This window comes from Mauremys reevesii, linkage group 6, assembly GCF_016161935.1.
Source record: "Mauremys reevesii isolate NIE-2019 linkage group 6, ASM1616193v1, whole genome shotgun sequence".
Taxonomy (NCBI): Eukaryota; Metazoa; Chordata; order Testudines; family Geoemydidae; genus Mauremys; species Mauremys reevesii.
In genome coordinates, this window is record NC_052628.1 from 106,169,267 (window position 1) to 106,185,595 (window position 16,329).

Here is a 16,329-nt window from a genome sequence, read left to right on the forward strand (position 1 = left end):
ATGAGAGTGACTACTTTCCATGACAATATACTGGGAAGCAAATCAGGGGACTTTACTAACATTTTCTATAGTGCCCCTCAGGCTTAGTATCAAAGTGCTATACAGATCAATTAAATCTGCGTGGCAAAATCCTAGTGGACTTCATGGAGTGTGAAGGACTCATGAATACTACACGTTCTATGTGTTTGTCTGGTTGTTGTAAGTGGGTTTACTATATGAAAACATGGGGTTAATTCAGGAAGAGTTTGACTGCGTGTAGGTACTAAAGAGAACAAAGGTTCATTGGCCAACATGCGTTTTCAAAATCCTTTTTCTCTTATGTTACATACTTTCTTCCTACTGTTGAAATTAAACAATACTTTGGTTCAAGAAGTCTGTCCGGTCACTGTCTTTACCTCTGTTCTCTTTTCTGCCTGTTTGCATTCAGCCTCTTGTGGAATTAACCCCATTTTCATACAGTAAATCCATTTACAACAAAGAGATGCACATATAGAACATATAGTATCTGTAAATTATTGTGGCACAATCTCACCTCCTTCACATGCAGTTTTTAGTTCTTTTTGCTTTGTTTATGGGCCTGATACAAAACCAATTAAAGTTAATGAAAGGCTTCAACTGGGACTGAGTTGGGCCTCACAGGACGCTCTGTTTGGTACATACAAATCAATTTACTTAAAAAAAAATATTCCAGTGATGCTGCAATAGCGCTATCAAAGAGCAAGGTCTTGCAGCATGCCCTAAATTTGCTTAGGCGTTGGGATAGCCTATTCATCTGTAGGAGCTCATTCTACAACTGAAAACCCTTCACCAAGCACAGATTATCCTCATATCTCCTTTAGGCCCAATTCCGGAAAGCATCCTTATGCAGGAAAACACCCACATGCTTTCCTGCTTTGCCTTGCAATACAGAAGTATGGCTATTCTGATCTTAGATGAGATGGAGAAGATGATTCCTGAACAGAAGGATTAGTATGGAGACCATTCTCAAAGTATGCCAAAGATAGCCGCTTTTTGGATATTTCAAGTTCCATTTTAACTGTTTTGCCTGGCAATATCATTACACAATTTGGAATGAATATATTAGTAATTATTTTGGGAATGATACAACTATAAGAGCCACTGGGTACTTCTGGGCTTTAGCCAAAGCACTATAGATTGAAAAATGAATACCTTCCTCTGCCACCTCTTCAGTGAAGTCATATTAAAAAGAACATTATGTGATGTGGTCATCAAAATCAATGGGACTGAAATTCAATGCCCACAAGAGCATCCTCTGTAGATGTGGTTCATATCTGAAGGGAGTAGCTAAAAGAAGCCACAAGATAAAGTGGAAGGGGAAGAAAAAATACTGTGCTCTTTAATGTTTGTATTGTGCTGTATTGTCTTGTGAGTAAGTAAGAAATTATTTTATGGTGAAGAATAATAGAAAATATTAATTTAAAGAAAATTTTACCTGAAGGACACCAAAGAAAACTAACAAAGGAAAACACTGGTATAGTCAAAGTAAATAATTTTATTAAAAAAAGAAAATTTGTGTTTAGCATTTTTTCAGCAGGGGAGGGAAGTCAGCTGTTGTAGATACGGGAATACAATGCAAAGGATCTAAAAGCTGTAACAGGTCAATAAATCAATGCTTTAAGATTGTACATTTCATCTTAAATAAATAAAAAGCAAAAAGCTTTCCAAGAAATACCTGTGAATATTCTTAACTAGCAACAAATACCACAGATACATTCCCCTTGAATTTACCAGCAGGAAAAGCCCTTCATTTTCTGCCTTTCAACATGGGTAATTTTCTGCCTTTCAACAGTTAGTTTAAAACTCAAGAGGCTTGGTCCTTGGGATTAAATGAGTTCCTACCCTTTCAAATTTGCTTCTCTTTCTGTGACTGGTGTGTAAAAATGCATTAGTCAATCAAAGACAGGGAGACCATGGAGCCATTGTTACACTTAATATAGCAGGAATGACAATGGCCCATTAGAATTTTTTTTTTAAATAGGGGGAAGGTGCAGGCTCACATGGCACCTTTCGGGGAAAAATAAATCAATTCTTGTTCCAAATTTATGTACTGCAGCAAGGCCTGTAAATGCTAGTAGAAACCCATCCCATTCAAAATGGGGAAAATGACAACCATCACTTATTCTGTCAGAGAGCTGCCTCAGCAGAGCTGGATTTTGTTAATTGTTTTGATGCTACTGCAATAAACTGGCTCAGTATGTGTGGTCATATCACCCATGAGTGGCTAACTCAAGTGACGATAAAGTGGTTTTGGTGATGGTCGCAGATTTGATCCTCATTCCTGACGATCTTGGTGTCTGTATGTAAGCAGTCACAGGTTTGTTGGACTAGAACAGGTTCTCAAACTGGGGGTCACGAGGTTATTACATGGGGGGGTCACAAGCTGTCAGCCTCCACCCCAAACCCTGCTTTGCCTCCAGCATTTATAATGGTGTTTAATATATAAAAAGTGTTTTTAATTTATAAGTGGGGGGTCACACTCAGAGGCTTGCTATGTGAAAGGGGTCACCAGTACAAAAGTTTGAGAACCACTGGACTAGAACATCTGGCCTGAACAGCTGTATTTTACCTCCCACTTAAACATGCAATGGGTGAGGGGCCTAGCTCCTCAATGAGTCTGAAAATTGGATCTGAAATCCTCTGTCATACTGGAGGGGCAGCTGGACCAAACTGGAGTGGCCATGTGACCCCATGCAGCTCCCACACCTTTCCAGTCCTTTAGCACCCAGGGACACCTCAGCTCCTGGGGAGAGGCTGGAGGAACCTCCCAGTCCCCAGAAGGGTGGGAGGATTAGATCTGGTCTTTTGTCACTTCCTGAGCAAGTGGAGCTGCATGAAGATGGGGTCTAGGCTTCCCAGAACTGCCTGGCCCCTGCTGGGGATGGTGTTCTTCAGCCTGAATTACAGCTCAGGGCTGAATGCGAGGCAGGGAGACTGCTGGGCTGGGTGCAGGAAGGAGAGCTTGGAGTTGAGTGTGGGGCGGGGAGGCCATGGGGCTGAATGTGGGGGGAAGAGCACGGACCTGGCTGAGGGGCAATGAGGTGGGAAAAACATGGAGATGAGTGTGGGCAGCATGAGGGGAGTGTGTTTAGAGCTGTGTGTAGTAGGAGAGAGCTTGGAAGCGGGTGCAGACCAGAGTAGGGACAGTTCTGGGCCCCCTCCTTAGGAAAATTCTGTTTGCGCCCTTGCTCCCACTCGTACTGTTGCATGTGCACCCTGTGGAACTACTTATAGCAAGCAGGAAAAAAATCAATTTCCATCTTGATAAGATCAGAACTTTTTTCTGCAGAAGATTGCTAAATCCAGTTCTACCAGCTGCTTTCACACAGCGGGCTTTGAAGGGAAGAGGAGGATGAAATGTTACATTGTAAAAGATACATACAGACGGTCATGCTTTCAGGACTCAAACTGACTTCCATAGTCACCAGAACGTTATTGACTGCTAGGAGAGAGTGCCTTTTTTCAGAAATGCCAGGTATTTCTTGAACAGAGCACTATAACATTCAGGTGTCTATAACAGCAAATGGAGATTGCAATTTCCTTTGCATTGGCTACAAAAATAGATTAGGAAAAAACTGAAAGAGAAGAAATGTACTTCAGATACTGGAGAAAAGCTGTCTCTGGTACACAGAAGAGAGTACACTGGAAATATTGTTCATGTTTATCACTCTGAAAGGTTGCCTCTGTAATGCTGCCAAGATCCGAATAAGCATTGGCTCTCTCTCTCTCTCTAAGTCACACAGGTTCCAACACCTGACTTAGTCGAGATTTCTAAGTTTGTATTCATGAACTGGCACAAGTGGATCTATCTTGCTAAACTGGCTCTTTTCTCTGACCTTTCGTGGTCCCATATTCACTACAGGTCAGTTTTTCTGTAATTTATTAAACAGTTTTTATGTACACTAAGAAGGGCCATACTACAAACTTTCTTTGTAGTTTACATAAAGAATGACTATACGTTATTCACGGTATGCATCACCTCATTTGAGAGCATGGCATTAACAGAGATAGTGACATGTGTAAGAAATCAGGTTCCCCATTATATTAACAGAGGGCCTGATCTAGCAGCCTTTACTCACATGGGTATACCCATTGATACCAATTTCATTTTAAATAGTCAGTGGACTACTCACCTCTTTAAAGCTGTAGTGGTGGGATCCATTTTTTTTTAAATAGTTTTGTGTTATGCTGTACTGAAGCTCTTAAAAACATTTCTTCCTGTGTCAAATATATTTGTCTCCTGACAAAAACTGATGCCCCACACTGCCCTTGCCATCCCTTCATCCCATTATGAAAAAAAAAAAGGCTGGTACATTTCTGGCTTATTCACATCCTTGTTTTTCACCAATATAATTGATATGAACAATATTAGTGTGGTCCTGTCAAGAGGTTGTTAACGCAAAAGTCTAATGCCAGTTAGCTATATGGGTCTATGATATAGCAGCAGAATAAAAACATGGGATGGTCCTGTGTCTATAGAGGTGGAGGAGAGTTATTTGCTGGGGAAGGTGTGGTGCAGTGTTTTAAAATACCTATTAAGAATCTGTATGAAATTCATTTCCCTTCGATCCTAACAATTTAAAGACAGGTCAAATTTTGGGCCTAACTTTGACAGTGGAAATTACTTGTACTAATTAATTTGACTCAATACATTTTAGACGTCTAAATACATTTTAGCCATCTAATTTTGCATTTTGATTTATGCACAATTTTTGTTGGAGTAAATATTTATTTTATTGAGCTGCATCATTTTCAGATAATCAAAGTACAAGAATTTCACTTGACCATACCTTGCCTAACTCAACCTAGCTTAGACTACTTGCTGGAGGAGGTTTCTTTGGAATATCTCCACTTTAATGTGAAGTGAAAGGATTCCTGAAATGTTTATACTGTTATGGATTATGGGATTTTAATTGTGGTAATGCACAGGCATAACAATAGGGGTTGGAGTGAAGGGGACATACATCGACCTCTCCATTTAGAAAAATGATGTTGATAACCGGTGGCCTTGATGTCCCTCTCAATCTTTTTGTTTTCTTTCTTTTGTTGTTAACTGCATTGATATGATCATCTATGGTGTTAGATTCTCTTTTCAGATTTACTAGACATGGGGTTCTCAAACTGGGAGTCGGGACCCCTCAGGGCGTCATGAGGTTATTACATGGGGGTTGCGAGCTGTCAGCCTCCACCCCAAACCCCGCTTTGCCTCCAGCATTTACAATGGTGTTAAATATATAAAAAAGCATTTTTAATTGATAAGTGGAGTCGCACTCAGAGGTTTGCTATGTGAAAGGGGTCACCAGCACAAAAGTTTGAGAACCACTGTACTAGACAATGCAGACCTTAATCTTCTGACAGCTTTTCTGACTTTTTACAACTTGGATAAAATAGAATGCAAATAAAGATCATGAAGAGGCACTGAACAGACCTGGGCCCTAACTTTGGGAAAGATGTGAACTTCAACAGCTCAGACTTACCTATAATGCTGGAGCACTCTAATACAATCTGTATATTTGGCATAACTCAGGCTTATCTGATGCATATCTCTGCGTTACCACATGTTGCACCATGTACTAAAGAGGCATTACAAATCAGCCCTGTCAACTATGATAGGTATATATACCTGTGCATGCAACACAGTACTACCTCTACTAACTTATCCTTAGCCAAAGTTGTGCAAGTCCCCCCTGAAATGTGCGAGGAAGTAAGGGAAACATCACAATGTACAGCCCATTCAGTGGCTGTGGAGCAGTAGGTAATAAAGAGTTCTACACAGAAACACAGCAGGAGAACATTGGGTCCAGTTTTCAAAATCTGCATGCATACAGCCAGGCACCTAAATCTGTATGCTAGCAGTTGATTTATGTATTTTAATTATGAATCAGTTGAACTGGGCTCCTAAATCATAATTTAGGGCTTAACTTTAGGTAACTAAATGTTACAGCTGGAACGATTATGAAGTGTTATTGTAATTAGAAAAAAACAACAATAATAAATTATGAACATAGAAACTGGAGTTAATTCTTCAATGAGTGGGTTAGTACACCAGACACCAGCTGTGCCTCAGTGCCCCAGCTCCCTCCTCTCACCCTCCCTAGGACCCCACAATCTTCCAGGGGCAGTGTTTAGAACACATCCCACTATTCCAGAAGGCACTATAACCACTAGCAACGGGCATGGGCCTGCAAAACCTCATAGGCTGATGATAGCAGACCAATATATGTGTGAACTTTTCTCATCACCGACCCTGGAATCATTTATTTCTACCACCACCAGCTTTCTTCTCATGTTCCACCTCTCTGCCTTCTTAAATCTCTCCATCCTGTCACCAGGTATCACACCCTCCTGCTTTCCATTTGCTGGCTTCAGTCTCATCCACTAGGTCCTCTCTCTCCCTCTTCTTACTTATCCCTCACTCTTTTCGCATCTCTTCTTTATGCTCTCTTCCTTAACTCTCTTGCTATATTGAGCAGACCCTCCAGTCCACATGCCTTCTAAACCTTCACCTCACCTCTACAAACTCCCTGCCTTGCCTCTTGTAGCTCTCTGTAAAATTACATGCCCTTTTACATTACAACATAAATTAAAAGTAAAATCTACTAAAATCAAACTATTAAAGATAAACTCTCCTGTTCCCCTTATATATATGGTGCGCCCAGAAATGTTGTTTAAATCCAGAATAACTGTTCAATGTAAGATGCCGTCCACCTAACCTTTATTTCAAAGAATGGATCAAGCCATGGCACTAACTCATCAAAGACTTTGATTTTAGGTACTAAGTGGTGAAGTTTCTGAAAAACAACCTGCAGAGTTTGCATAATGCCTAAAAACCAATCAACCCTATTATTCTGGAGCAGTGAAGTCAATTTAGCAGGAGGATAATCTGAGTGTGCCACGGAACTCACAGAAATTAATTAAATACACCTTGACTGGAAATGGCTACTTCAGAAAAAGCCTAAATAACACGCAGAAAATTATTTGGAGGCTGAGGTCATCTTATTCTCACTGAAAGGTTTTCAAGCAAATTTACAAACCTTCTCCAGGAAAATGCTCAGAAGCAAAATATCAGCGTGGAAGCGCTATAAAAATCTATAGAAATATCATTATGGAACCAACATGTATGGCTGCTGGACTTCTGCATACAAATGGTCTTCCAGCTGTCTTTAGATGAATAGTATTAAGTTATAGCTATAATTTTTCCCGCCTGAATTTAGAAATTTAGCTTAATGCAGTATCCTACACATCCTATCCTGGAGCACATGACTTATGAGGAGAGGCTGAGGGAACTGGGATTGTTTAGTCTGCAGAAGAGAAGAATGAGGGGGGATTTGATAGCTGCTTTCAACTACCTGAAAGGGGGTTCCAAAGAGGATGGATCTAGACTGTTCTCAGTGGTAGAAGATGACAGAACAAGGAGTAATGGTCTCAAGTTGCAGAGGGGGAGGTTTAGGTTGGACATTAGGAAAAACTTTTTCACTAGTAGGGTGGTGAAGAACTGGAATGGGTTACCTAGGGAGGTAGTGGAATCTCCTTCCTTCCTTAGAGGTTTTTAAGGTCAGGCCTGACAAAGCCCTGGCTGGGATGATTTAGTTGGGTTTGGTCCTGCTTTGAGCAGGAGGTTGGACTAGATGACCTCCTGAGGTCCCTTCCAACCCTGAGATTCTATGATTCTATTCTATGATTCTACCATGCAGCTATCAAAATGCCCTCATTAGCAGACTGCTCTCTGTAGAAATGGAAATTATCTGCAGATTGTTTCAAACAGGGGCTTAACACAGTATAAAGTGAGGGGAAGGGGGGCATAAAGAACTGAACACACGGTGTAAGAGCTGTATAAAATACAGGGGAGAACAGGGCTCATGTGGCAGATCTGCAAAGGTGGCTCAACTGGGGTTCCCTGGGTAGACAGATTGAACTGAAATGTAAGCAAACCCATTCTGTTAATGCACTTAATACAAGTTATCTCTTCTGCTTATGTTAGTTTAATGTGCACTAGCTTTCAGCTTTGGTGTAAGTGATTAAGCTTACAAGTGATTGTTTTATAAAGAATACAATGAACATATTTACTACTAACACCTCTGATTTAGACCAGCTTGTCAGATAGACAGGTACGGCATCATAGTTGAGAAAAGTGAATATATTTTCTCATACCATTAAATGGAAGGGAAGCAAGAAATTGTAGAAACTCTCTGCACACATATCATGATGTCAAAATACTGTCAAACAATATTTTGCTTTGGAAAATTGATCATGGACAGTTTTCATGCAAATTTCTGAAATCCAAATCCTAGCTTTTCATATGTTCCACGTCATGTTGAATGAAAAAGAGTGGTAGTTAATATGCCACAGCCAGAATTTATCTAAACAGGAACAGCTATTCTTACCGCAAGAAAGCATGTTAACATCCAAGACAGCAGGCCTGATTCACCACAGTGTTACTCTGTTTTTAGACTGGCGTGACTTCACTGAAATCAGTGAAGCCACATTGGCATAAAACTGGAGTAACAGAAGGGTGACTATAGTGCAGTGAATTAGCTGTATGTATTCCAAGGACAATCAGAATGCACAGTACAAAAACTATACTTAAGCTTAAGCTCTTGGGCTTAAAATGTTAATGAACCTTCTTCTACACACAACATGTTATGTTTTCCTTAGAGAGAAAATGGAAGACTGGATTAAGCAATCATGAATGCTTTCTAATGATTCTCTTGATATTTGTTCAGTTTAAACAATTAATATTTCAGCAGCAATATAATCTTTCATTGACCATCAAAACACCCATTAATAGCACCAATAGATGTTTAAATTAATGTTAACTGATAGGTGCAGACTGACAACTTTGCACTGAGTGGTGATTATTCTAATTGGAATTGGAGAATGCCATTTGGAACACTCCACTACTAAGCACCACAGGTAGGTGCCACAGTAGGAGCTAGCACAGAGATAGATGGGGCCTAAATTTAGGCTACACTATGCCCTGAAAACACAGACTCTCATTGTGGGTGGTGCACAGGTGCACTGCATCTCATGGACAGCAGAATACATTGTGCCTGATTTAGGCACAATGCCTCAAGTGCAGGGGAGCCTAATTGCTGCATCACCATTTTTGGGGATGCAATATGCTTTCCTTCACACAGTGCCACTTGTCCCACCCCTTCCCCATCTACTATGGAGAGGCTAATATTGCTGCAGTTCCCTTGTACTCAAGAGAGTGTTAGCACCAGTTTATGCCCAGCCACTGTACGTGGATGCATAGGTTAGACGGGGAAAGCCTCCGACTTCCTCCACCTTTCACACATACGTGCGTCTGGACACAATCTCCAGCACCCCTGTGTCACAGGGTGGCTGGCCCCAGAAAATGAAGTAGCAGGTGCTCCCAATTTGGCCAATGAAAAGGGTAGCACCTGGGGGCTATAAAAGGTTAGGGAGAGACCCAGGGACCGAGAGTCAGGAATAGTGGTAAGGTCAGTCTGGAAAAGACAAGAGACTGAAGGAGGTTTCTGGTGAAAGATGCAGAGAGCAGAAAGCTCTCTGCAGGCCCTGCCTGGGAAGAGGGAGGAATTCCCTAAGAGACCATAGGGTTGGGACCTGGGAGAAGGCTGAAGGCAGGAGAAGCCACAGAAGCAGAGGGAGTTGCCTGCTGGTTTTAGGCCAGTGAGCCAGAGTCAAGGGCTGTAAGAGGGCTGAAAGGAGGGGAGCAGTGGAGAACCTTACCTGCTAACATATCCAGGGCTGGAGAGCTGGACCCAGAGAACAATGAGAGGACCAGGGGGAATAAGGGACACTCCCATGGCAAAGATGCTCCCAGCAGAGAGTCTGTGCGGGTTTGTGCTGGGAAGAGTGGGGCTACACTCCTGTTGGAAGGACTGGGGTGACTGTACTGGTACAAGGACAGGAGAGGGTCCTCTGGATGGGATTGCTACATGACACCCTGGATTGCAGGGGATGCATGACAGGTCTAAGAGAATGTAAAACCAATAAATGGTCAGGAATGATCATGAGCAAGATCCATCCCTTCCCAGTTACAAGTGCTGCCAATGTGACTCACCATTCCTAGCTCCCAATCCCACACTAACAAGTTCAGTCAATCGGATGGACTAGTTGCCAAAGCTATCCTCCTACACCCTTGATCCTCGTGACAAAATCATATAACTTGTTCTCTTAACCAGAAAGACATGGCTGGTAGAGTTACTCCTTTATTCTTTCTCTGCATATCAGTTTGAAAAAATAATACTCTCCACATCTGCAGTGTCTTTCACTTAAAGATCTGAAAGTTTTACATATATTCATTTATTCTCTAAATCCCTAAGAGGGAAGGAAGTACTATTCTCCCCATTTTACAAATGTGGAAACTGAGGAACAGAAAATGACCTGTCCAAGGTCACACAGCAAGTCAGTGCATGAACAGAACGTGGGTCTTCTGGCTCCCAGTCTCTTCTTCAGTCATAGCTGCCAACCTGCAAAGAATTTTGCAGGGACATTTCTAAAAATAAGCCTGAGACCTGGGCAGCATTTTTGGATCCAGAATAATTTTAGGGTTTTTTTCTTAGAAAGGTGAGAGAAAAATCCCCAGGAACTGTCATCCTAAAATGCACCACAATACATGTCCATCCTCCAACAGCACAACTCTCCAGCAACTCCTGGGTTACTTGGAAAAAAATCTGCTTTTGTCATGGTTCCCCCTTATTTTCCGTTGCGTCCCTCTTGCTGTCCATAGCTTCCACTATGCTCATCATGATCCCCATGACCATAAGCAACCTCTGACTGCCGAACAAGAGACTGATAGGACAGGCCACTCTTGTTGACAAACATGGATCAACCACTAGATCACAAACACTGGCCTTCTGAGCCCAACTTTTAATACTGATGTTTGTATGGGTGTGATATACACACTGTACTTTTATTGTCATAAGCAAGGATTTCATATAGTGAACCAGGGTACATGCTTGCTGTATATAAGCTGCCAAATTTAAAATCTTAAAGGCAATTAAAGTTCAAATTGTGCCATGACTGGGAAAAAATAAAGCACAAAAGCTTGTTTTCACTTTTATAATTCTCTCCAGTAGCATTTGCTAAATATTAGGATCTTTTTCTTAAAAAGATGATTTTACAGATTATCTTAATTTAACATCTCACCTGAAGTCAGTTCTATCAGCCTTTCCATTATCAAGTTAGACTATCGTTAAAAAAATGAGGAAGTTCTATACAGGAAACTGTGATAAGATGAGATTGAGATTTATAAAGCCTCAAATGTAGGTAGATTCAAAGTTAAAACTGGTCGTAATCTACCCTATATTCATTGTTTATGCTTAACTATGATTCTCCTGTATTTGTAGTGTATCAGGGAACCAAAAAACAAACATACAAACAAAAAAGTCAGATTCTGCTTTCACCTACACTTTGGGTAAATCACGAGTGATTCTCTTGAAGTTAATAAAGTGACACTGTTTTAAATCAGCCTGAGGTCAGACTCAGGCCCCTGGAATTGTATGAGCAGCACCGCCTGGGCCCAGGGTGTTACGGATGAAGTGGCAGCCTTCACCGTGACTCTGCTTGTTTAGGTTTTTTTAATAAATTTAAGTCCAAACTTTTAAAGTACCTCAGAAATTCATGTCTGTGCTCTTCTGTGCGTGTAAACAGGGACTTGAGTGTGTAAAGAACAACATTCTGTGTGCAAGATTTGTAAGTGTCAATACAAGATTTGCAATAGGGTGCTCACACAAATTACACAAATCATTATTAAATGTGCCTTAAGGTTAATTTAATTTGTTAAAAATTACATACACCTTTCACTCTGTAGGGCATTATGCAGAATCAGTGGGCCAAATTCTGACACTCCTTTGAGTAAATGTGATTAAGCAGACAGACAGTGTCAAGCAGACAGAATTGTGCTCATATTCTTTACATCTAATTTTATTAAGTATTTTCCTATTTTCTTTTTAATTTTAATCCTATCACTCCACCAACTTTAGAAATAAAGAGGCAATTCTGCCCTGACTTTCCCTCAATCTGCTTACCATCACTGCAGTCAATGGGGTCATATGGATTGTACAGCAGGCAGATTTTTTTGAACAAAGATCATTACAGGTAGGTTCTTGCTGTTAAAAAAAGGCCTTTATATTGAAACTGGATCCATGCCGGCAGATCCTTGTGCCCTATGGAGCTACAATGAAGTCAATAGGGGTCTGCACAGGTTCAAGGATCCTCCTATTCACATCTGACTGTAGGATGAGCCTAAGATAGTGCATTTTAGCCAGCCTCAGTGCCCCAGCTCGTTGGAATGACTTCCCACATTCTGGTGGATCAAAGCAAGTTAAATATAACACGGTTTCACCTATAACGCGGTAAGATTTTTTGGCCCCAAAGGACAGCTTTATATTGAGGTAGAGGTGTATGTGCAATTAGATGAAAAATTCAATTACTGGCTTGGGAAAATACCTTTCCATCATTTGAGCATACTGACATATCACTGCAATAAGTAATCTCTAACGGAAAAGCTATGTGCTGCACTCCCTACTATCATCACCTGCTGTACTGTTCAATTTTCTTGGGGGTTCATAGAAGAATACATGAGGAGAGAGGGGTGGATTAATAAAGCCATTATTGGGTGGTATTGCAAACACCATCTTAGGAGGTCCACTGATGGAAGTGTTGTGACCCCAGTAAGCTAAGTAGAGTTGGCCAGGTAAGTACTTGGACGGAACTTAGACAAAGGTGCTATGGGAAGCGATGTGAGGGCGCTCAGTAGAGGATACTCTTCTACCAGAATCAGTATTAAACCAGTGATCCATCATGATGTTAAGAGGCACTGCACTGTGACTGGACGTGCCTTTTTCAGCTAAGAAAAAGAATCGAATGTCCTCCCGAACTGTGATTAATAAGCATTTCCATATTAAATTCTATAAAAGTAGGGGCATTTAACCTCAACATCCTATCTGACTTTCATCTCTAGTACTACATTCTACCTACCTACCTAAATTCTCCCTACTGTTTGAAACTGGACACAACATTATTCTTCACATCCTGTCCAAAACGTTATACTGATGGTCACTTTTAAAGAACTGCCATGTTTCACTCCATAGGTTATTGTACCTCAGTGAAGGATAAACTGAGTCCTATTCTCCCTCCCTCTCTCTCTCTCTCTCTCTCACACACACACACACACGAAGGATATATCCATTTCATAAACTGTACCTATCATGCATCTTTGACCTGCACTCTGCCTAGTAATCTACCTCAGGCTGGACAACTTCTGAGATTACAAACACATGAGCAACTTCAAATAGCCATCAGATGTCCAGGCCAAGAAGGCTAATGTAATGTTGGGGAACTGCGCAAAACCTCACTGAAGCTGATGGGCATAACCACCGCTCTCTGTTTAGTATAAATGTAAGAAACAAACAATGGAACCAGGTAAGCTAAAACAACAGGAGCCATCACCCAAAAAATAAGGACATGGCAAGGCTTGAGTAGAGGCTGAACCATGTGGCCCAAGGGGTTTCTTTGTGGACTGATATAACAAATGCAGGGTGTGATGGGGTGGACTAGGCCCAAAGGCCCCCTGCTGGAGGCCTCAGGGTTCTGCCACATCCATCCCAGGGAAGGAGCAGTGGAGAGGACCTCCAAGCAGGCTAGACTGGCTGCAGGGGAAACAGCCATTCAGGACCCAGGAAGGCCATATAAAAGGAGCTGCAGAGGAGAGCACTAGTCAGTAGCCGCTTGGAGCAGGAGAAGAAAGGACTGCAGGCTTGGCTGCCTGGAAAAGCAGCAGGTCCACGGATGATTTGCTAGCAGGGACCAGGGAGTATTGAGGGAGCTCCTGACTGGTAGCTAGAACTGAGTAGGGACTGTGCCTGGGGAGGGCTGCAGGAAGATAATGTCTCCAGGGAGGGCATACCAGGGCTGGACTATGTAAAGACCAAAGCCCAGGGAGGGTTAGAGAGAGACACCACCAGACGGGTACTGAGACAGACCCCGGTGGACCATATACCCCGAAAGGGATTTGTGCTTCTTAAAATGCAGAACGGGACTTGGACGGAACGCTGTGTCACTGACAAACCCGCCTGAGAACCACCGAAAGGGTCACTAGAACTAAAGAATGCAGACACGCCCAACCAGAGGGGGGCACTCGCGAGAGGTGGGTGCCAATGCCGTTACACAGGGGTTGGCACATTCATTAGTGAAGCCATGTGTGAAAGAGAAGTTCAAGCAGCAGAAAAAAATAGGTGTACACAAAGAAGGAGCAAAGAAGCCCCAGATAAGGTCAGAAAAGTCCTGGTAGCGTGTTCCTTAGAAAAAAACGAAGGGAGAGCTTTTTGTCAAAGTGCTAAATGAAGGGGGCTTGGAACTGTAAGCAAAGAAATTACCCCGTTTGATTCCTACTGTGTTCGGGAAAGAGGAGTTTGTACATTCTTTGTACAGGATTGCATCAAATACGTGACTCCATCATCAATTTCTTTTCCTAGCAGAAACAATCTGCTAGACCCCAAAAATTGGGGTAATAATAATTTAAGATCTCAAAGGTTCCAGAGACAGAAAGAAAAAATTAAATAGTGGGAAAGCTAATACCATCCAATTATGTATATCAGAGTGTGGGGTCAGGAGTTGTTAAAATTTTCATTTCAAACTCTGACAGCATCACAAGGGGGGTATTCACAGACATTGACAGCACTAGAGAGCTGTAAAGAAGGTCTCTGGCAGGGAAAAACCTTTAAACCCCTCCCCGCAACAAACAAAAAAGCAACCTCTCAAATTGCTTTGCTATTACACTGACAGCTTTTGTTCAAATGCACAGTAACTAAAAAGTGATGCATTCTATTACAAAGAAAGCAGAAGATCATAATTTTGGTGCTTTGTGAAATTTAGATGTGTGCTGAAAGCAGCTGTAGCCGTCTTGAAAATTTCAGTGATGTACTTTCGCTGTCACATTTCTAAATGGTCCTGTTCTGCTTTCCATGGCCAGTGGTGAATTTAAAGTACTGATAGACACAGAATGATGGACCTTAATCTTCACTAATCTCATCACACTGAAGGCTCTTTTGGTTCCACTGGTAAAAGGAGGTGGTTACATTAGTGTCAGCATAATTATTTTAAGGGCTCTATGTATCACTGTAGGTTTTTTAAAAAAGGCCCGTGTATTTCTATGGATGTTTGAGTTCTTTCAGGTGAGGGAACTCCTATTTCAGGAGAGTTGTAGATCAAAATAAATAAATAAATAATCGGTGACTGTCACATATGCTTGGATTGACAGACTGAATCATGTAGCAATACAGCTTTTATTATGGTTCTTGACTGCAGCAGTTTGCATGCTGAGTTTAACTGAGCTGATATACATATTCTTCAGGAATATATTGTTAAGCAGAAATTTCATTGACATTTTCAGAACTGCCCAGAACCACAGTATTTGGGTTTGGGGAAGAAATCCCCTGGGACTCCTGAAAATATCACACTAAGGCTGCTCCAAATACTCTCCACCGACAGATAAATGTCTCCTTTTCCTCCTGCAGGAACCCTTCCTTTCCAAGAGCATTTTGCACTGGTATTCCGCATACTGCAGTGACAGCCAGTGCATTCCTAGGAGCAATTTAGATTGTTTGTTTTAATCTATAAAGACCTTTACACTTTCAGTCCTGGACATGTTGTCCTATGGCACTTAAGATCAGCTCAGGCAAACAAACTGACAACCCCTAGATTTGTACACGTGGTGGGTCATTCTCAGTGGAGTGTCCTTGACACTGGAATGTGTTTCCCTCCTTGGTCCGAGACAGTAAGAATTTGGTGACCCCCAAAACCTGCTACAAGGCCTATCGGGCTTTCACAAGGAGTGGGAATGGGTCATGTCTTAGCTTTTGTGTCAGGTTCAATTTATTTTAGAAAATGTGTTTATATCACAAACTGTACATGTGGCAAAGGCATTTTTGACAGATGTAATACATAAATAGGAAAAACTATATAAATAAACCTGAACCAGCATGTTCCGTATTTAGCAAACTGCCAGGATTTGCACGTAGAGATGTGTATGACAGGTATTAAAATACCAAGTTTCACAGCATGTTGTGTTTACTGAAGGAAAACCCAACCCTGACTGGAACAACGGGGAGTATAGAGACACTGTCCAGTGCAAAGTCTGCTAATTGACATCAGCCCCACATGCCGGGGCAGCATTCATCATGGTGAGCTGAGCTGGGCTGGGGATGGGTGACAAGTCACAGAGCATTATGTGATGCTCCTCTGAGCAGCAGCAAGTTGCACTTTGTTGGCAGCACTTGCTGGAGAATGCAGCTTATGTACTGGCCACTTTTTTTTTTTTTT

The 16,329-nt window shown here is 41.7% G+C and overlaps 1 protein-coding gene across 3 annotated transcripts in view; it reads right to left on the bottom strand.

Annotated features, from left to right (window-relative positions):
• Nucleotides 1-16,329, bottom strand: part of KDM4C (lysine demethylase 4C) — a 415,762-nt gene that overhangs the window by 18,587 nt on the left and 380,846 nt on the right. The gene's annotated exons all lie outside the window — the stretch shown is intronic.